This window comes from Ovis aries, chromosome 3 (assembly GCF_016772045.2).
Source record: "Ovis aries strain OAR_USU_Benz2616 breed Rambouillet chromosome 3, ARS-UI_Ramb_v3.0, whole genome shotgun sequence".
NCBI classification, from domain to species: Eukaryota; Metazoa; Chordata; class Mammalia; order Artiodactyla; family Bovidae; genus Ovis; species Ovis aries.
This window is the reverse complement of record NC_056056.1, coordinates 212,457,265-212,477,519: the sequence shown is the minus strand read 5'-3', so window position 1 is coordinate 212,477,519 and position 20,255 is coordinate 212,457,265. Positions and strand designations below refer to the sequence as shown.

At 57.5% G+C, this 20,255-nt stretch overlaps 1 protein-coding gene across 3 annotated transcripts in view; it reads left to right on the top strand.

The window, feature by feature from the left end:
• The window catches only part of TSPAN9 (tetraspanin 9), a 190,374-nt gene that overhangs the window by 112,149 nt on the left and 57,970 nt on the right, over window positions 1-20,255 (top strand). The window lies entirely within an intron of this gene.

Here is a 20,255-nt window from a genome sequence, read left to right as displayed (position 1 = left end):
TGGGGGTCGGTGTTTTTAACAGCTGTGACCTTGAGTTGAATTCAGGCAGAAGTGCACATGGTTTTCCGAGTTTCTTCTTGTATTCCTCTTGCATATCGGAGAACGCAAGTCTGCTGCGTTCTATGGGCGTGAGGTGGGCTAGCGGTGGAGGTCACGCCCCTCCCCCTCCTTCCAGTGAATCCCAGGAAGAGCTGGGGGGCCCCCTGTCCCAGCCCAAGGGGGCCTCTGAGTGGCCTGCAGCTCTGCCCAACCCTCACCCCCAGGAGCTGGGGCTTGCGGGGAGAAGGAGGATGTGGGAGGGGTGCTGCCATCGGGTGGCGGCAGCTGCTTTTGAGGGATTGCAGTGGACTGCGAGCGGGCCAACCATGTGCTCTGGCCGTGGAACCCGGAGACTGGAAGGGACAAAGGGCGTGCCCCATCCTTGGTGAGAGATGATGTTCCAGGGGAGGTGTCAGTGGGTGGGGCGGCTCAGAATTATTCTCCGTCTGCTGTTCTCCTCCCTTCCCTGTGTGCATGAGAAATATCTATCCTAGTTTGGCGAATCTGAAAACTTCTTACATTCATATCTGGTTCTTTCTTCAGCTCAACTTCTGCCTTCGCCTTTCTCCTCCAGAGCCCAGATGTATGTAGTCAGCACAGATGTTTGGCTCTGCCCCAGGGCTGTCCTTCTGCCTCCTGGAGGCTGTCAGCTGCCCATGGTCCAGGAGGAGTCCCCGGGGGAGGGTGGGGCAGGGGAGTCATTCAGTGCAGTGGGCTGGGCGCAGTGTGCTTTGGTGGTCAAGAGTTGGTGTGAACTGGCCCACTTGACCTGGAAAACTTTTGTGGGTGTGTAGGGTTGGGCAGGGTGAGTTTTCTCATAGATGGGGTGGGCTCAGGCTAGGGCAGGAAGAAGCCTGGCCTCCGGCCTTGGTTCTGCATTAGCTCTTCGTGTGACCTTGGGCAAATCACTTTATCCCCAAGGACTGGTTTCCTTTGCAGTCCAGTGGGAGTGGGCAGTTGTGATGGTCTCCCTCACAGCCTCACCTCCTTAGTTACGGGACGTCCCACCTGCTTGCCTTCACTCTGGGGAGGGAGCCCCCGTCTCTTTTCTTCCCAGGAACTTGGTCTGAGATGGTCTGAGTAGGATTTCCCCAGACACCTCCATGGCCTGGGGTCCTCTGGCCACGGCTGTAAGATGTTACCTGCCCCGTGGTGAGGGGAGACTGGGGCAGATCCATGGGAATGTCAGGAATGGTTCTGGGGCCGCCTTTGGGCAGCTGCTGCTGGTCCTCTGGCTCGTCTGCCAGCATCTGTGTCAGTCAAGCACCCGTGTGTATTTCTCTGGTGCCCGTGGATTTGCACAAATGCGGCCCGCTCGCTTCCCTCTCTGCCCTTGTTCATGGTCTCAACCTCCCTTTCTGCCTTTCTGCCCATGCCCCTCTCTTGCTAGAAAGACCCTCATGGGATACACCCTGCCCTGGCCAGTACCTCCCACTCAGCTGCGCTCCTCCCCACCCCCACCCCGCCACCTTCTGGCCGGAGTAGGTATGACCGCCCCTTCATTTCTCCAAGAATTTAGGGACCTTGGCCCTGCCTGTAGAAGGCACTATTAATAGTTATGTGTTTGTGGGTGAATGGACGAAGGATCAGTGCACAAAATTCAAACGTGGGGTAGGGGTTCCCACATCCCACTTGAAGGGGAGGAGAAGTCAGTTCTCAAACTTGTCAGTGGAGCAGGCTGCCCTAGTTGCTTAGCTGTAGGGTGACAAGCAACTTTTAATCCCAAGGAGAACGAGCCGGTCGGTGGAACGGCCTTTCCTTTTGGTTACAGTGAGAAAACATACTCCTCCTATTAAGAAAGCACCGCCCACCTGTCTTTTACCAGGCAAGAAGTCACTCTCTCCTAGCCTCTGACTTTTCCGGTTACTTAGTATTTTCAGATTTCTCATGACATGCTATGGGCTGGGAAAAATTTGGAGTCTCAGAGACCCAGCTCTTTCGTGCTAGTAGTGTATGAGATGATGACATAAGGCCCGGACCTTAGGAGAGATGGAAAATCAGCACAAGAGAATGCTTGTGTGTGTGGGACCGTTGTGGGCACTGCGTTTCTTGGGAGGGGGAAGAGCAGGTGCGGCCAGGATTTGGGCCAGTGGTCCCTGTGCTCCAGTGCGGCAGGGGCTTCCTGCGGGAGGTGCTTGGGGGTCTGAGATGGGGGGAGCCACGGAGGGAAGAGCCAAGTCAGGAGAGAAAGATCCAAGGCGGGTGGGGTTGTTGATGAGGCAGGACCCCTGGAGAGTCCTCCTGGAAAGCACAGCGGGGAGTGAGAGGGTGGGGGCCAGGAGGTGAGCGGTCAGAGCCGAGCCCTCGGGGACCCAGAGCGATTGTCAGGAATTGTGTAGCATCTGTTCTCTAGTCTCCTGGCTCACATCCCCAAAGGAGGCTTTTTTTTCTAAGGAGGCGTTAGAGTTGAACCTGAGGCCTGCAGTCCATACATAGACATCTTCCCATAGATCCTGAAGCTTACCTGGTCCTTCTCCAGACCCGCCTCTTGTCTCTACACCCCCTGCCTCGGGGGGAGCCCCCCAGGGAGGAGTCCCGCTGCCGGAAGGGGTGCAGCCTTCTTGCACTGCAGCCCCCATCGCAGGCCTGAGTGGGCTCAGTTCCTGGCCACTGGGTGGAGCTTCTGGGGTGCTGGTATTGGCGAGGTCTGGGGTGACATCACCGGGGGCAGGATGGAGGCGGGGCCCTGGGGCTGGCACCGCCTCCTTCTCTTCCCCAGGAAAGGGCAGGTGCCTGCAGGCTGCTGGGTGCCTGCCGGGCGGAGGAGGGGGTGGTGTTCAGGTCTGCCCCTGGCACCGCAGACTAGAGCCAGCTGGTGCTAGCCAGGTTGGCACCCGGGGCCGCATTTCTGAGGGCCTGATATAGATGGTGGGGTAGAGGTCAGCCTGCCTGAATGAAGCTCATCTCCTCTGGGCCTGCATATACCCTGCCCAGATCCTCAGGGCCAAAGAGAAGGCTGGCTTTGAGGTGGACAGGAAGTGAGCTGGGCAGGCGTTTCCCCGACCCGAGGGGCCCTTCCACCAGTCCTCCGGCCACGGCAGTCAGCCCCAATCTCACCGGCCTCCTGGGACCATCTGGTGGAGTTCTCCAGGCAGAGATCAGGTGCATCTAAGCCCCTCCAGGAGGGCACAAAAGGCTCAGGGCTTTTAGCTCTGAGTACAGGGGGAGCTCCGAGTGCTGGGGGCCTCTGTCCCCTTCTTGGGACGGCACGTTGTGACCCCAGCCCTGTTCCTCTCAACCCGCACTGAGTTCCTGTCTTGTATGGAAGAGGGGGTGCTGGAGGTAGAGCTGGGGGTGCTGTCATGATTGTTTCTGAGGATCGTGGTCACTTTTCACGTGGCTGGCAGAGCTGTCCCATCGCTTTAAATCATGCCTGGCAGAGTGGTGACATTCTGGCCCCTTTGGAAAGTCTGTTCCTTGTGGATTGCTTCCTTAATAAAGGCCAATTACCCAAGGGTGCCTGCCGGAGCAGGAGGAAGGCTGGTGCAGGGCTGGGTCGGGTTGGGGGGGGGGTGCCCTGATTGACCTCTCCTATGTGGGGGGGCAGGGCTCTAGCTTGGCCTCCCCCCAGGCTGCTCACTTGCCCTCTGGGTGCGGGCAGGGTGATCTCAGCTCTCTAGTCACCTCGGGGGCTCGTATTCGGTCCTGGCTTGGTTGCCAGTGGCTGCCGTGGCTGCCCCGTGGTCCATGACGCCCAGGACAAGGTCTGTGCATGGTACGGGTGGGGTGGCCTCGTGTCCTGAGTTTGTGGGCTGCCTTCTCTCAGGGAAGGCGAGGGTGGGCTCTGAGGGGTCAGCACAGAATCCGAGCAGGACATACAGGCCAAGCTGGGCAGCAGGAGGCATGGAGAGGCTCCCTGCCCCGCACCCCGGGGCTTCTGGCCTGCTCCCCGCAGGGCAGCTCCACGTGGATCCTCGGGGTGGGTCAGGCGGGGGAGGGGGACAGACGCCCGGAGCCCCGGGCATGTGGCCGCGAGGGGATGCCGGCTGTGTTCGCTTCCTTTCCAAAGCATTAAAAATTAAACTTCCTTGTCTTGATATCTATTTTTAAATCATGTCAGAGCCAGCATTGGTGTCAGTCAAGAGGGGGCGGGGAGGAAGAGTGGAGAGAGAGAGAGAGTCCCTCTGAAACGGGAAAAATGCTGTCACCGTGGTGGGGAAAGGCCCCAGGCCTGTCCCCCACCGTCTGCTGCTGCCCTGAAGGAGCACAGAAAGGCCACTGGCACCTCCACAGCCCTCCCCGGAGGACGGGGCCTCGCCCTGCCCTGCCTCCGTGCGCCCGGCTGCCCTTGGCTGAACTTGATGGCAGGCTCGCTGGGCTGTGGGGTCTCAATCGAGCCCATGCACTCATGCCACAACTATTTCCTGAATGCCCGCTGCGTGCGCAGGGGCCTCCAGCGCTGGGGACCGGCTGACTGGGCTCGTACAGGGCGGATCAGCTTTCCCGGCCAGGAAGTCGCGGCTGGAGAGGTCACCTGGCCTGTCCTCCCCCCGGGGCACTTGGACACTGAGCACCCCTCACCCGCCCCAGCATTCTGGGCTGGGGCAGCCGTGGCCCCGACCCTGCATCCATCCTGGGAGCCTGACTTAACCTGTCTCTCCCTTCTCCCATGTGGAATGGTGGCTGTCTGACCCCTTCTCCAAAGTGTGTCCATCAGACATCAAGGCAAGGGAAAAACCTCTTGTTTCTTTTAAAGAGTGTCCACGTTTATAAAAAAGCACTCGTGAATTATGTCTTCTTTCTTTCTTCTGTGGAAAGGTGCTCTGTGGCTAGTGTGCTGTGCGTGCATTTATTGAGCACCTGCTGTAAGCCCGACAGAGGAGTCAGGCACGTAAGATAGGCAGTTGCAGTTCTGGGCAGTGAGTCTCAATGAGAGCTTCTTGAAAAAGAAAAAAGTGAAAGTCGTTCAGTTGTGTCTGACTCTTTGTGACCCCATGGACTGTAGTCTGCCACACTCCTCTGTCCATGGAATTCTCCAGGCAAGAATACTGGAGTGGGTTGCTATTTCCTTCTCCAGGGGATCTTCCTGACCCAGGGATTGAACTGGGGTCTCCTGCACTGTAGGCAGATTCTTTACCATCTGAGCCACAATGACCCAGTAATTAATACTGCTTAATAGCAACAAGATACAGAGAGGACAGTGACAGCTGGGTTTTGAAGGATGAATAGGAGTTTGCTGGATAGATGAGGATGAGGCCAGGGAGAAGAGTGATCCAGACGGTCTCCAGCACATGTGAAATGGGCTTAACACAGGAGACAATGGGTAATAACAGCCTGGACGGGGCCAGCAGCACGTGGCTTCCTGGGCTGGTGAGCGGCTGGGGCTCTTTGGCTTGGTGCCAGGGCTCTGTGGAGAGTGATGTTTTGCTTTCTGGGCAGTGGCCACCATGACAGGTCTTGCTTTGCCACTCAGGCTGCAAGCTGTTGCAGCTCATAATCCAGCTTAGGAGCCGCCTGCCGCTCCCCTCCGGCTGCGATGTGCCTGCTTACTTGGTCCCAGTTAGGAAGCTTTGAGGCAGAGGTAGACCTGTCAGGCAGAGTTAAGTCTTCTGAACCATTGTCCCTGTTCACAGTTGAAAGCTAATCTGCCGGCAGGAGCGGTGGGGGGTTGGGACTGGGACGTTAAAAATGGCATGCGGTGGGGAGGGTGAGGGCCGTCACCCCCAGCTTGTCCTCCTCTAGCCCTGGGACCTCAGGGGACCTGAAATCTCTTTTAACAGCGTTAGTTTGTGCTTCCATTCATATGGGCTCTGCCATATTCTCCTTTGGGTCCTGGCAGGCCTCCTGAGAGCCTGGAGGAGGCCTTGGAAATGACTCCATGGACTGTAGCCCAGCAGGCTCCTCTGCCCATGGGATTCTCCAGGCAAGAATACTGGAGTGGGTAGCCATTCCCTTCTCCAGAGGATCTTCCTGACTGAGGGATCAAACCTGACCCAAGGATCAAACCTGGGTCTCCTGCACTGTAGGCAGATTCTTTACCGTGTGAGCCATCAGGGAAGCCCCTGGAAAGCAAGGCTGTGGGGTTCAAATCCTCTCTGTCATGTCAGGCAGCTCAGTACCATGCAGGAGGTGTGCTAGGGTGATTGCCTTCAGGGGCTTCCTGTCCACTCCAGGGCTCTTCCCTAGGGTTATAGGTTCAAGTCACCCAGGCAGCTTTGTACAGACAGACATCCTGCCCTTCGACCTGTGACCTACTGACTCAGAGTCCCCAGGAATGAGGCCTGTGTGGCTGGGGTCTCCTGCCCCTCCTGCTGCCTGGGTTTCCCCACATGTGACAGCATCACCTGTGCTGTGGGGCTGTCCCGGGGCCCAGGTGCGGCAGTGTGCCTCATCCAGGTCCGCTTCGTAGAGAGATGCTGGCACGTTGCACTTGGTGACCGGTGGGTGCAGGTGTTGTCACCATCCTGCTGCAGTGAGAGCATGGCCCCCCAGGGAGCCTCCCCACTGTGAGTCAGGTGTCCAGGGCTGGCATGACAGTGCTGGACAGGGCTCTGGGGCCTGGACAGAGCCCCAGATGTCTCGTTAGGCTGGGGAGAGTTCTGGATGTCCTCTGCTCTCAGGCATACGGGATAGAAGTGGGAATGGAGGATAGGGTGGAAGGCAGTGGTTGAGGGCAGGGGTGTCAGAGCTCAGGCCTGCAGCTGCCCTGCCTCACTGCACCCTTCCCTCTGACTCCAGTCGGACCATACCTTCTCTGCCTCCCTTTGTCCCTGGGGCTGTGAATCGGGCCGACTGGGCCTGCAGTCACATAGCAGGGTCTCATGGCCCTCTGCCCTGGGTGCTCCAAGGGCAGGTCATGGGCGCTGGTGCACTCAGGGTTGGGCTGTGCTGGGCAGCTTGGCCAGAATCTGAGCTGACAAGAGATGCCAGGCATTTGGGCTTCCTCCAGGTCACCTTACTAACCAAAAAAATGGTCATTTAAAACTTTCAAAATGTGTAATATAGCATATCTAAATTCATATAGTTTGAAAATGTATATGACGAACATGTGCCCACCGTGCAGTTCAGGGATCATTATCTCCACCCGTGAAGTCTCTGTGGTCCTCCCTGGGCCATAGACCCAGCACCCTCCCTGGAGAGAACCGTCCTCCTGACAGTTTGTGTTAAGTGTCTCTTTATAGCGTTTCTGCATGTGTAGGAAACACCGCGTCGTTTGGCTGGGCTTGTTTTTAAACTTGTGAGAGGTGGAAGCCTTCTGAACTTTGAAGAAGTTCAATGTTACACTTATCGATCCATCCATGTTGATGTGTGTTATAAGAGCGTCTGTGTTTTTGCTGCTCCGGAGGGTTCTGTTGTGTGAGTGTGTGGCGGTGTGTTCTTCTCGTAATGACATTGGGTTATTTCCTTCTTTGCAAACATGCTTCTGGGAGCGTTCTTAAACAAGCCTCACGGTGCACATATGCAGGAGTGTCTCTAGGGCAGCGCTTCCAAAAATATCTCTGAAGGAGCAGCTCTTTTCCTTCCAGTGCTCGGATGGCGGTGTCCTGTGTGACTGGTAGCCAGCTGCAGTCACAGGTGACCCCCTGCATTCCTGAGCTCACTGATTGTGTGCAGGAATGTTCCGGCTATGTCAAATGGCTATAAAGTTCCTCAGTGTCGAGCCCATCCAAGGACCCCACTTAGAGAATTGCTCCAGGGAACACAGCAAGGATTGGCATTGCTCAGATTCAGGATGCTTGCGTCTCCACCATATCAGAGAATGCCAGGTTGTTTTCCAAAGTGGCAGCATCGGTTGACATTTCCCCCAGTGGAGTGGCAATTGAAAGTAGAAAATTTTGGGCATTCTCCCGTACAGTGGGTGTAAAGTGCTGTGTTTTGTTTTAAATTTGCATTTCTCTGATTACTCGTGAACCTCTCTTCCTAGGTTTATCAGTCATTCTTTGCTGGGAATGCCTGTTGATGTTTTTGTTCATTTTCCTACTGAGTTGTTTGCTACTTCCTACTAATTTTTAGGTATTGTATTTATGTTCTGGATAATCATCTGTTATCTTCTAAGTGCAGAACAAACACAATTTCCAGCTTGTCTTTTCACTTTCTTCACAGGTCTTTTGATAAACAAATTCTTTACATTAATGTAGTCAAACTTTTCAGTCTCTTTTCTTTGTGAGATTGTACGTTTTATGTATTATTTAGGAAATATATAATATCTCGGGGACATCTTTATGTCCCTGATAATAGGACAGTGCTTGTCACAAGATAATAGGCACTCATAAATTTTTGAATGAATGAATGATCAAAGGCGAGTCCCTGTGTTTACTTCTGAAAGCTTTACTTTTCATGCTTGAGTGCTTTGTAGATCTGGAATGTATTGGTGTGTGATGTGAGCAGAGCTCCTGTTCCTCTCCTCTTGTAACATCAGCTGCCTGAGCGCCCCCCTGCCCACTCGCCAGGCCTTCCTTCCCCACCGATGGGTACCGTACAGCTTTCACTGTGTTACACCGTCTCAATTCCCAATACTTTATGACAAGTCTCCATAAGTGGTAGGGCAAGTCTGCTCATCTTATGCTTTTCAAGAATGTTTCTGCTGCTCTTTTTATTTAATATTTATTTTTATTTACTTCTTTGGCTGTGCTGGGTCTTAGTTGCAGCGTGTGAGATCTTAGATCTACTTTGAGACATGTGGGATCTTTAAATACGGCAGGTGGGATCTAATTCCCTGGCCAGGGATCAAGCCCGGGCCCCCTGTGCTGGGAGTGCAGAGTCTTAGCTGCGGACCACCAGGGAAGTCCTCAGTGATGAGTTTTTTCTTTTAACCTTGGTATGTCTCAGTGACAATACAGAGAGTACAAGCAGAAGGAGGGGTGAGGGACAGCCAGCGTGAATCTGTCTTTGTCTGAAGTTGCTGTGATAGCACAGAGGGAAGGACAAATTCCTGAGGGTCTTTACAATTATTTTTGGCTGCACCATACAGCGTGTGGTTCTCTGACCAGGGATCAAACTCATGGAATCTTAACCACTGGACCGCCAGGGAAGCTCCCCTGGCTGAGGGTTTTTAAAATATCCTCAGCCTCCACTGGTCTGGTTCTGCACTTGCATCTTCCCTGAGGTACACAAATTGTACATTCTCAGAGCTTCCTCCCCGCTGCACACACAGATATGTATGTGTATGCCTGTGCACACGTGTGTATAACTAATGTTTTATGTATGTACACAAACATGTATGCATGTGCGAATAGCTTCCCTGGTGGCTCAGAGGTAAAAAATCTGGTTGCGATGCAGGAGACCTGGGTTCAGTCCCTGGGTCAGGAAGATCCTTGGAGAAGGGAATGGCAACCTACTCCAGTACTCTTGCCTGGAGAATCCTATGGACAGAGGAGGGAGCCTGGAGGGCTACAGTCCAGGGGGTCGCAAAGAGTTGTACGTGACTGAGTGACTAACACTTTCATAGTGTAAGTATGTGTGTGTGCATTTACATGTGCGTGTGTGCTAAGCTGCTTCAGTCGTGTGACCACACACAGAGTAGAAGCAGAGGGTGACAGATGACAGCAAGCCTGGCCCCGTTGGCTCTGCAGGATGCCACAGCTCCTGCTGTTTGTGACCCTTGGGGCTCACTGCTCAGGAGTTGGCATCCCTGGGAAAGAGGCTGGCTGGTCACCAGCCCACCCTTGGGCAGGGGTGGGCAGAGGTGTCCTGTCCCTGATTGACAGGACAAGGCCATCTGCACGGGGGAGGAGGAGAATTCCCTGGAGAATAAGCGGATGCTGATGCCAGAAGAAGGGGAGGGTAGAATGTAGGTGAAGTGCTCGCCCCCTGCCAGCCCCCGGGAGGCTGCTCCTGGGGGCCCGATGCCGCTCCTGGGGTCTGCTCGTCCTCTGAGATGTGCCTTCCATACCTCCTGGAGAGAGAGGGCAGGAGCAGGTGGAGATGTGAGACCCAGGGCCCCGGCCAGCGGCTCTGCCTCTGTTTGCGCAGCTGCCCTGACTCCCGCAGGTGAGGTGGGCAGCCTGGGTGCTCCTCTGTGTGCCCAGCGTCTGGTTGTGCCATCCGGGTGTGTCTGAGTCGCTCGGGGGTAGGTATTCTGGCTTCCCCAGAGGGAAGACACTCTTTGGGGTGTCCCCCGTGGATCCTAGCCTGTCAGCCCCTTTCCACACGCCTCCCCGGTGACCACGCTGGGCCAGAGCCCGGGCCAGCCAGTGCCCTGGGGTGTGGGTGTGGGCATGTTGCTCTTTTCAGCCCTGCCTTGGGGTGTCCTGACCTTCCTCAGTGCTGAGTCCCTTGATTCCCTAAATGTGTCCTCAATGATGAGCCCTGGTTCACTAACCCCCCAGACTGGCCTGGACAAGGGGCAGGCACGTGAGAAGGGGAATCTGAGCCCAGCAGGGTGTGAACCTGGGGATGGACCCCGGGAAGGAGGTGAGCTTGGAGGAGGAGGGGAGGGGTGGGGGGCCTGTGGCTGCCCCTCGGGAGTGGAGGGAACCCCGCGCGTGGAGTGGCTGCCGTGTCCAGAGATGGTGCTGGGGGCTCTCCTGACCCTGGCGGGCGATGTCTGCATCTCTGTGTCTAGTGCCTGCCATCTGACTTCTGAGCAGAGCAGGCTAGATGGAGGAGGCAGGTCTCAGGGAATATCTGACGGCCGGCAAGGATGGGGCTCCAGAACCCGAAGGATAGGGCATGGACAGCCAGGGAGAAGGCAGGGCAGTGGGACAGTCGTGGAAGTTTCTGCGTGAGAGGGGGCAAGGCAGCGTGGAGGACATGGGGGCAGGAGAAATAAGGTGATACTGGAAGCCTGGAAAGGCTCTGATGCGTCCAGTGTGGTGGGCAGGGACTTTCTCCCCCGCCGTCGGTGGAGACTGCAGGTGGTGGGTTTGGAGAACAGGTGAAGGTGGCCTGGCCCGCAGACCCCCACGGCCCTTTGCCATGGGCTCTAAGGAAAGACAGAGGATTAGGTGGTTGGATGGCATCACTGATTCAACGGACGCAAATCTGAGCAAATTCCAGGAGATAATGAAGGACAGGGAAGCCTGGCATGCCGCAGTCCATGGGGTTGCGAAGAGTCGGATACGACTGAGCAACTGAACAACTAAGGAAGGTGCGGCTGCTGGCAGGACCTTCCTGAGCCTTCCATGCTCCTGCGGTGAGCAGCAGCAGCCCTAGCGTTCTCTGTGGCCAGGCGGGGGCGGGGGTGGTGGTGGCGGTCAGGTGTGTTCCAAGTCACTGTCCCCCCCACCTGCTGAAGGGAGGCCTCCCACCTGCGGGCGAGAAGTCGCTGGACCCAAATCAGAGTGACAGCCTGTCAGGCCGATGAGCCTGGGTCCTGGGCACGAGCCCTGGGATGTCTGAGCCATTTAGGACACGGTGCTGACTGGGCCCTGAGGCCTGGGGGGTGGGGTGCGCTGGGGAGGGTATGGGGACCCTGGTGGAGGTGGGGGAAAGAAACGTGTATGCAGGCAGAAGAGCTGATCGCAAGGTGCTTGATTCCTTACCATTTATGGCAGCCAAAGCGAGCGATCCCCTCCCGTCTCCCCTCTGCCTGGAGCCCCCTCCGCCTGCCCCGAGCTCCACCGCCTGCCGGGGATGGGGCGCCTGTGTGGGTGTGAGTCAGGAGCGGTGGGAGGAGGAGGAGCGACAGGATTCTCAGCATCGCTGTTTTGTTTCCTCTCCTCCCTCCTGGATGGAGGTGTGGATGGAGGCGCCTCTCGTCTCGTCAGGGTGGGGTGGGGTGGAGGGGCTGGGCAGCCTCCCAGCCCCCAGTGGGCCCAGCTATGTAGACTGCCTCCTTCCCCGCTTCTAGAAGTGCAGAAGTCCTGCTTTTCACGGGAGATGTGCACTAGTTAACTCTTCAGTCGCTCCTGGGATCCAGGTGGGAGGGTAGGAAAGAGTGGCAGAGGGGCATGGAGCCCTGGGTTCCAGCCCGGCTGTTGCTGGCTGACTGTGTGACCCTGAGCAAGTTACTTCCTCTCTGGGCAGAAGTTACTACATCTGCTCAGTGGTGGACTTGGACCAGCTTGTCTCTAAGATCCCTCTGGGGTCTGACATCCTGTGATCTTATGCATTTCTTATGCTCCCCTTTGTGTTTTCTCAAGATGCTTTATCTTTCTCTTCCTCTCAGTAGCCTGGGTGGAGTGAGGGACCAGAGAGGGAGCTAGGGACCGGAGATAGTGCTGGGGACCGGAGATAGTGCTGGGGACCGGAGATGGAGCTGGGGACCGGAGATGGAGCTGGGGACCGGAGATAGTGCTGGGGACCAGAAATGGAGCTGGGGACCGGAGATGGAGCTGGGGACTAGGGATGGAGCTGGGGACTGGAGATAGTGCTGGGGACCGGAGATGGAGCTAGGGACTAGGGGTGGAGTTATTTACGTCTCGCAAGTGGGGGAACTGAGGCCAGAGCGAGGGTGGAGCCACTGGCCAGGATCCGATGTGTCCTCTATGTGCTGGAACTCACTCTCCAGGCCTCACCAAACTGCCCCACATTCTGCTTCATCTCGGGCCTCCTGGCCGGGAACCTGCAGCTGCTGTGCTGTGGGGCTGGGCCCAGGTGCATGGTCTCTGGGCCCCATGGCCCACCCGAGGTCAGGAGGAGAGGGGAATCTGGCTGGGGATCCAGCCGCACCCCCTGCCCCCCACCTCCCCCATCGCCTTCCCTTCCTGGGAGGGCTGTCACCACCGAGCCAAGCCAAGTGGTAATGAGGGGCGGCCTGCTTCATTAGGCACCCCCGCTACGGAGAGGAGAGGAGGGGAGGGGAGCACGGTGCTGTGTTTGACACCCAGCGCCTCCCGGCTCCCTTCCTATTGTTAGAAAGAAGCCTTAATTACGGTTGTTCCAATTCCACCCTGCAGCACTAGGAAGAGCTTTCTCTTCCTGCTTCCCCAGCCCCCTGCTCTTGCCTCCCTCCGCCTCCCACCTCTGTCTCTCCCAGCACCCACTCCCATCCGGGCGCCTCCCCATCTTGCTGTACTGGCAGCCTCTGCCCTTTGAGAAAACAAACAAACACCACTGCCCCCCCACCCCCCCACAAACGCACGGCTACAGGCTGTGATGCTGTCCCACTGTGAATGCAGGACTGTCCTGCCCCCACTGGAAAGGACACACAGTTTTTACTTCTTGGCTCTCCACCACCACTGGCTGCATCTCCTCTTCCTCTCGACCCTCTGTCCTTCCGACTTTGTCTCGAGGGCCATCCCAGGGCACACGTGGAAAAAGCCTCGACAGGTGTGCGGGTTCCCCTGGCCGCTCTGCCGTGGCCTGCCTGTGAGGACTTGAGCTTCTCATCTGCAGAATGGGAATAAACCTTAACACTCGGCTGGCCGGCCTGGGAGAATTGTCCGGAGGACACATCGGGGAGTTTGGGGAAGTCCTTGAAACCTGTAGAGGGTGATGTTGGTGTACATTACGATGCCTGTCTTGTTCTTTCTGTGACTGCCTATGGTTCTGTGTCCGTGTTGCTGTTTCTGGGTGGCCCCAAAGCTGGCAGTGCTTGTTCCCTGAGGCATTTCTCCTTCCAGGCAGCCTTGTGTGTGGGTTTGGTTCTTGCAGGCCGCCTGCCCAGGTGCCCATGGAGGCTGACACCTCGGCAGAGCCTGCTCAAGACCCCCGGGAAGTGGGGAGTTGAGTGGGGGCCCACCTGAGGCTCTGTGCTGGGTTGAGGGGAAGTGGGCCAGCCTGGAAACATCTACCGAGGCTGGAGAGAGTAGCTCTGTTGGGCTGGTTCGGGCTTCTGGCTGCTCTGGGGCTCCGGGGTCCTGGGATGACCGTGGGATGCCCTGGGTATCTCGGGATCACACAGCACGGATCCTGTGACCTGGGGCTGATGGGGCACCCTGCCCTCGCTCCCTGCCTAGGTCTGTGCTGGGGGAGCATATTCTTCTTGGCTGTAACTGCCCCATGGGGTTGCCCAGATCAGGTGCCTGTCCTCTGCTGGACAGAGCCCGCGGCTTGTGCTTCAACCATGGAGGTGGAGGTATGTTTCTGGGGAACGATGCTCGCCTGCATCACCATGGACCACTCCTTTCTCCATTCAGGGAGACCAGAGGCTCCTTCCTTCCCCAGACACATGCAGACACCCTTGCTTAGACCAGTGCTGCTGAATCTGTGGGCAGGGCCAGGCCCTCCGAGAACCTTCAGGCAGCTTCTCCAGCCCGGTCCTCCCCATTCTGCACTGTCTCTGAGGAGCCAGAAGCACGTCTTCCCTGGAGAGTGTCAAGACCATATTTTGCTTTTATGGAGGCTGAGTGGTTGGGGGTCCAGCCACATGGGGAATAGATGAAGCCCACCTGGCTTCAGTGGAACCATAGGTGCGCAAGTGTGTTAGATGGGGCAGGAGGTGGCCTGGCCTCCAGGCTGGGTGGTTCCTCCAGGGATCTGCTGCAGCCCCTTGCCTGCTCCCCGCTGTTGGCCGGTGTCTCCAGGCAGCTGCAGGCGTCCTGGGGAAACATGGGAACGTGACCCTCCTTTGCTAAGGCCCTGACCTCCAGCCTTTAGACAAGACAGGCACGGCCCCTTGCTTCACAGGGCCCTCATGGAATTCCAGGCCAGGCCACTACCCCAAGGGCTCGCTGTCCTGGGGGAGACTAGGCTGCCAGAGTGGACCTCTGAACCAGGGTTGGAGGAAGGGCTGGGGAGGAGGGGGTGGGCAGGGTGCCGCCCTGCTGCTTAGTTTACTGGAGTTATTTTTCTGTTTTTTTTTTTTTTCCTGTTTGATGTTTCCAAACTTCTGTTCATGCCTCTCTCCCTCTGGGTTCCCGCCACCTGGCTGTTAGGAGGTATTGGGAGGTGAGCCTCCGTGCCCCCCTGTGCTGCCCCCTGACCTGGAATTCGGGGGCCCTTGTGGAAGGCATCTTGGGTCCCTTGATGGCGATAGCCCCGTCGAGCTAGAGGCTGACCTAGGTCTTGCATCCTCAGTGATGCAGAAGGAAGCAGCCCCACCCAGCCAGCGCCCACTGCTCTGGCATCTCCCCATCACCGAGGCAGCAGGCAGAGGGATGGCTGGCCTTTCGGGGTGCAGGGAGGGGGTTGAGGTGAACGCTGCTCCAGACCTCCCATGGTAGTGCAGACACGTTTCTCCCCCAGGAAACTGGGGATGGGGAGAAGAAAGCACACGGAGACAGGGATGCTCTGGCCTGGCTGTGCGCTGCCCACATCCCCGTGCCCCTCCCCCTCCCTTCCTCCGCCCCCCCCCCCCACCTCCCTCTCCCCGTCCTCAACATTCGCTCATCCTCCTTCCCTCCTTCCAGGCTTCCCCAGCCCTGGTGGGAGGTGAAGGTAATAAGGTAGGAAGGGCACTGGTTTTGGAGACACACAGGCATGTCTGATTCCTGGCATCACCGCTTCCTGTTTGTACAAACCTGACCTCCTCTGTAGAATGGGACAGTTTCTGGCTCAGGGAGTAACTGAAACACTGGAGGGTTTAGCCCATTGTCCAGTGCACGATGGGCGTGTGGGCCGGGTGAGGTGTGTGTGTGATGCTGGCTGGAATGCTGTAGCCGTGCTTCCCAGCCAGGAGCTGTGGGGAGCCTGTGTTCAGAACCAGGCTGGAGGGCCTGTCTGCATTCTCGGCCGCCCCGCCCAGCCGGCCCTCTACGCTGTGTGTTAGCTTTTTCTCCAGCTGGAGGAGGCGGGCAGGCGAGTCATTCTCCTCCTCCCGCCCCTCCCCTAGCTCCTTCAGGGCAGGAGGAGGCGGCCAGAAGTGGAGTGAGTCCCACCACCCAGGGCTTAAAGAGGCTGAGGAAATGGAAGGTGGGGTTCTGTGCTTTTAGGGTGCTCTCCAGGGACTCAGTGCTTAAACAGGAGTGAAAACCTCTCTGAGCTCTTGAGAGGAGGGCCTGGAGTTGGCCCCGGGGCCAGCATCAGCCAGGCCGGCGGGACGTGGGTAGGCAAGCGGAGGGGCTGTCATGGGCGGTAACCTGGCCACCTGGTCTTGCTGGCGGGGCTGAGGCCTGTCTGTGGTGGAGACTGGGCGCCCCACCGAGGGTCTCAGCAGAGACGGAGTGAAAGAGGAGAGCAGGGCCTGAGAAGGGAGGAGGAGGAGAGAAGAGGGAAGAAGGGCAGGAAGGAGTGGGGTGGGGGGGGGTGGGGTGGGGCAGGGCAGAGGGGCGCCCAGGTAGCATCGCAGGGATACCCACTGCCTCTTCCTCTCCGCGATGATGAATGCATGTCTGCATCACCAGCTGCCCGGCCAGTAACAAATGCATCTAGCTGGATCTGGGCCATCAGAAAAATCAACCTGGTGTTTCTCATCTTCCTTTACCTCAGGCGGCAGTGCCCTGGGCTACAGCTGGGACCCTAGGAGGGGCCGGAAGCACTGGGCTCCAGAGTGGACTTGCCAGCTGTCGGCCACTCAGCCAGGCAGGCAGTCCGTGGTGACTCTTTGCATTGTGTGGCTGTGAAGTGAAGGCCTCAAACCAAGAGGGTTATGCTAGAGACGAGGGCTTTCTCTCCCATCGGCGGCTGTGAGCGTGGGCTCAGAGTCAGACTTTGTGGTCCAGCAAGGCGGCCCGGCCTCTCCAGGCTGGCGTCTTCCTTTGTGGACGATGTCAGTGGCCACAGCTGACCTGGGCGCTGTTGTGGGGGTCTGCAGGGCGTGTCCCGCTCGCAGGAGGAAGGGAGCTGCTGCTTGGTTGTGCTCAGTTGCTGCAGTCGTGCCTGACTCTTTGCGACGCCATGGCCTGTAGCCCGCCAGGCTGCTCTGTCCATGGGATTCTCCAGGCAAGAGTACTGGAGTGGGGTGCCATACCCTCCTCCAGGGGATCTTTCCAACCCAGGGACTGAACCAGTGTTTCTTAAGTCTCCTGCATTGGCAGGCGGGTTCTTTACCACTAGTGCCACCTGGGAAAGGAGGCAGCCCGTTTACTCAGTCCTGGGGCCAGTGTTAGGCCCTGAGCGGGACTTAGCTTAGCTCTCCGGCGGGGAGACGTCCTGACCTCCCTAGCCAGGAGTGAAGGAGCGGCCAGGTTGGCTGTCCTCTTAAACCAAGCCTCCTTTTAAGCCCCTAGTGGCTGGTTTGTACTCCTTACTGTGAGATCCAGGATTAGAGTGGAGAAGGGAGAAGTCGAGGATGAGTTCAAGGTACCCACAGCAGCTGCCTGTTCTGCGAGGTCACACCACCCAGGACGCTGGTCTGAGCACCCACCTTGTTAATCTCCTCTGGCTGATTCGGGGGCCGTCCCTGCTCCTGACTGCCGTGTTCCCTTTGCTCCTGCAGGCCAGTGACGGACCAGGGAACGTGACTTGGTGTGAAGCTGTCAGAGCTGGCCAGGCCCCGGGCCTCATCTCGGATGCCCTCTGGGGGGGTCTTGGAGGGCAGGCAGCACCTGGCTGGAAGGTCTTAAGCCCCATGGCCAGTTACCCTCATGGAGGGAACTCAGGGGCCAGGCCTGGTGGCCCGTGCCCAGCACAGAGTGGCTCAGCACGGGTGGGCAGAGCAGGCAGGGTGATCAGGCTGAAACTGGTTGTTTGCTGGGAGTGGGGAGCACGGGGGGGATCTGTGGAGGAATCTGATACAGGTTTTCACTGGGACTGACATAGCCCTGCTGTCCTGGCCCTGGTGGCTGCCTCCCTGTGACGGGAGACTCACGTCCCATCCCCCTGGGGACCAGCACGCCAGGCTGCCAGCGGAGGGGCCCAGGTGGGGCAGCTTCTGTCCTTCAGAGGGCAGGCCCTGCTCACGGTAGATCCTGGATAAGCAGCACTCCGGCCTTGGCCCATAGCTCCCAACTCTGGAGCCACCCTTCACCCAGTGCTCTCTTCCAAAGATGAAGAGAGATAGTTCAAGTCACCTTCTATGGCTCTGGGACAGGAGAGCCCTGGACTGGGCATCGGGCTGACCTTTTGCAGGTTTGCTGACTCTTGGTGGAAGGAGGGAGGGGAGAGCAGCCAGGGTCATGGGGCTACGTCACCCCAAGCACAGGCGGGGCTTCCCCGGGCTCTCTGGCTGCAGGCCGAGGGGGAGGGGGCAGCCTCTCATCAGGACCGCTCCTTGGGCTCTCACCCCATCCGTTACTCACTTCTTCCCTGGTTTGTTCATTTGTTCATTCACTGAGGCACCTGATTCTGCAGGGATGGGACACAGACCTTGCCTTGTCACGACTGGACTGCCTTGACACACGGAGACATTATTTTGTATAAAAAGGAAATAGTAGGGACTTCTTTGGTGGTCCGGTCGCTAAGATTACATGCTGGTTATGCAGGGTTTTTGGGTTCCACCCCTGGTCAGGGAACTATATCCCATATGCTGCCCTCGTAAGATCCCACATGCCGAAACAAAGGTTGAAAATCCTGCTTGCTGCAGCTGAGACGTGGTTCTGCCAAATAAATAAATAAATGTAAAATAGAATAAATAAAAACCATGGGAAATATTGAAGCAAGCTGAGCATCTGATCGAAGCATTTTTTTTTTTTAGTTTTAATAAAATTTTATTTCATAACACTGTCACCAGGCCACTCAATGCCTTGTTCAGAGCAGTTTCATGTTCATGGCAAAACTGAGCAGAAGGTTAAAGAGAGTTCTCAGGGACCTTCTGCCCCCAACCCCAGGCAGTCTCCCCCTGGGAGTCAGCACCCCTCAACAGAGCATAAATTTGCTATAATCAGTGAAGGGGTATTGACACACCTTTATCACCCAAGTCCACCCTTTACACTGGAGTTCACCCTTGCCGTACCTTCTGTTGGTTCGGCAGGTGTATCATGAAAGGGGTCCGCCATGGAAGTATGATACAGACTCGCTTCACTGCCCGAGAAATCCTCTGGGTTCTCCCTCTGCACTCGAACTTACCGTCGGACTTGGACATAAAACGCGTTAAGGGACCCCAGTGAGGGTGTGTTGGAGAGGAAGTGGGCAGCGGCTCGGTGCTCTGTTTCCTTAGATCTGCCCAGGCTTCTGCCGTCTGCTCCTGGCAGTTCTTCTGATGAACCATATTGAACTTCTCTGCTACCCCTGACACAATGCTGGGCTTGGTCTTGATGGGGTCCAGGGGGTGGACCACGGCCCCAAGGAAGAGGCTGTGTGAACGAGATCCCCACTTGGCCTTGGGCTGAACTGGGACTTCCAGAGTCAGGGACGGCTGCAGCTGGTAGGGGTGGAGGCCCTGCTGGCGTGGCCTGCGGTGATGGTGGCCGAAGGAAGTCGGGGAGGGGGAAGGGAGGCCGGACCTCCCCTTGCCAGGCTGACAGGCCTCCCAGCACCCGTGAGGGCATGTCTGGGTGAGCCACAGGGGTCTTGGCTCCTGACAGCCACTCCCCAGCCCAGTGCCGCTCAGAGATGCTCCCGATGCTCGTGTGTGGGGCCTGTGCGATGGCTCATTTTGTGCTCTGGCTCCATCACCCGCGTTCCTGCCGAGAGCATGCCAAGTCCAGGGTCTTTCTCCGGTGGGTCCCCAGGAAATACTAATTGTCAGCAAGAACCAGAGGCTCAGGCTCCCCACTGCTGGCCTCTGGGTCCCTGTTCTCCCATGGTTTGTAGCTCTCTCCTTAAATCACTCCCCGGGCCACGTGCTGGGACCTCTCCTCCTCTCCTCGCTGTGGGTTTTGTCCCACACTGTGGGTTTAGTCCCAGCTCATCCATCCAGATTTGGGGAGCCGCTGCCAGAAACGCACGAAGAGGTTGGGGTGGACAGACAGGTGGAGTGTGGGCAGGGAGGCCGGGCCGCGGGCAGGGTGGACCTGGGGGGCCCACTGCCCAGGCTGCCCGCTGCTGTCTATTAACTCCATTAGCATGCTCCGTGGCGTTCCCTCTAACAGTTTGATTTATGCCGCCGCGGTTTTGCTTACAAATTAGAAGCTGCTATTGTGCTAAGTCGGCTTTAAAATCGATGCAGAATAATTGCAGTACACGGTAGCCAGACGATATTAACATCAGAAATGCACCGTGGTCGTCATCCCTGGAACAACCAGGACCCATTACAGGGAGATTCTGAGCCCTTTCCCCGCCTGATCTGAACACAGCTCAACCCCGAGGGCTCCCCCGGCACAGCCAGCTCCTGACGGAGAGGTGTCTCGAAATGGATTTGTCTGGAGCTGGGCCAGTTAACCATCGTGTTGAAGTCCCTTGGAGGCGTCTGGCCAGACCGAGTTTGTTTCACTGCCTGCCCCAGCCCCCCAGCTTCTGCAGTGTGTTTCGCTGTCATGACGCTCAGCGTGGCGCTCTGTGCGAGTGCCTGGGTGGGCCTGTCTGTGTGCACACGCACGGGTGTGCGTCTGTCTTGCCTTGGAGTGAAAAACAGTACCCCTGAGGCCAGGCCGTCGTCGAGTATCCTGCCTCCCTAGCACTTCCCATCATCAGCT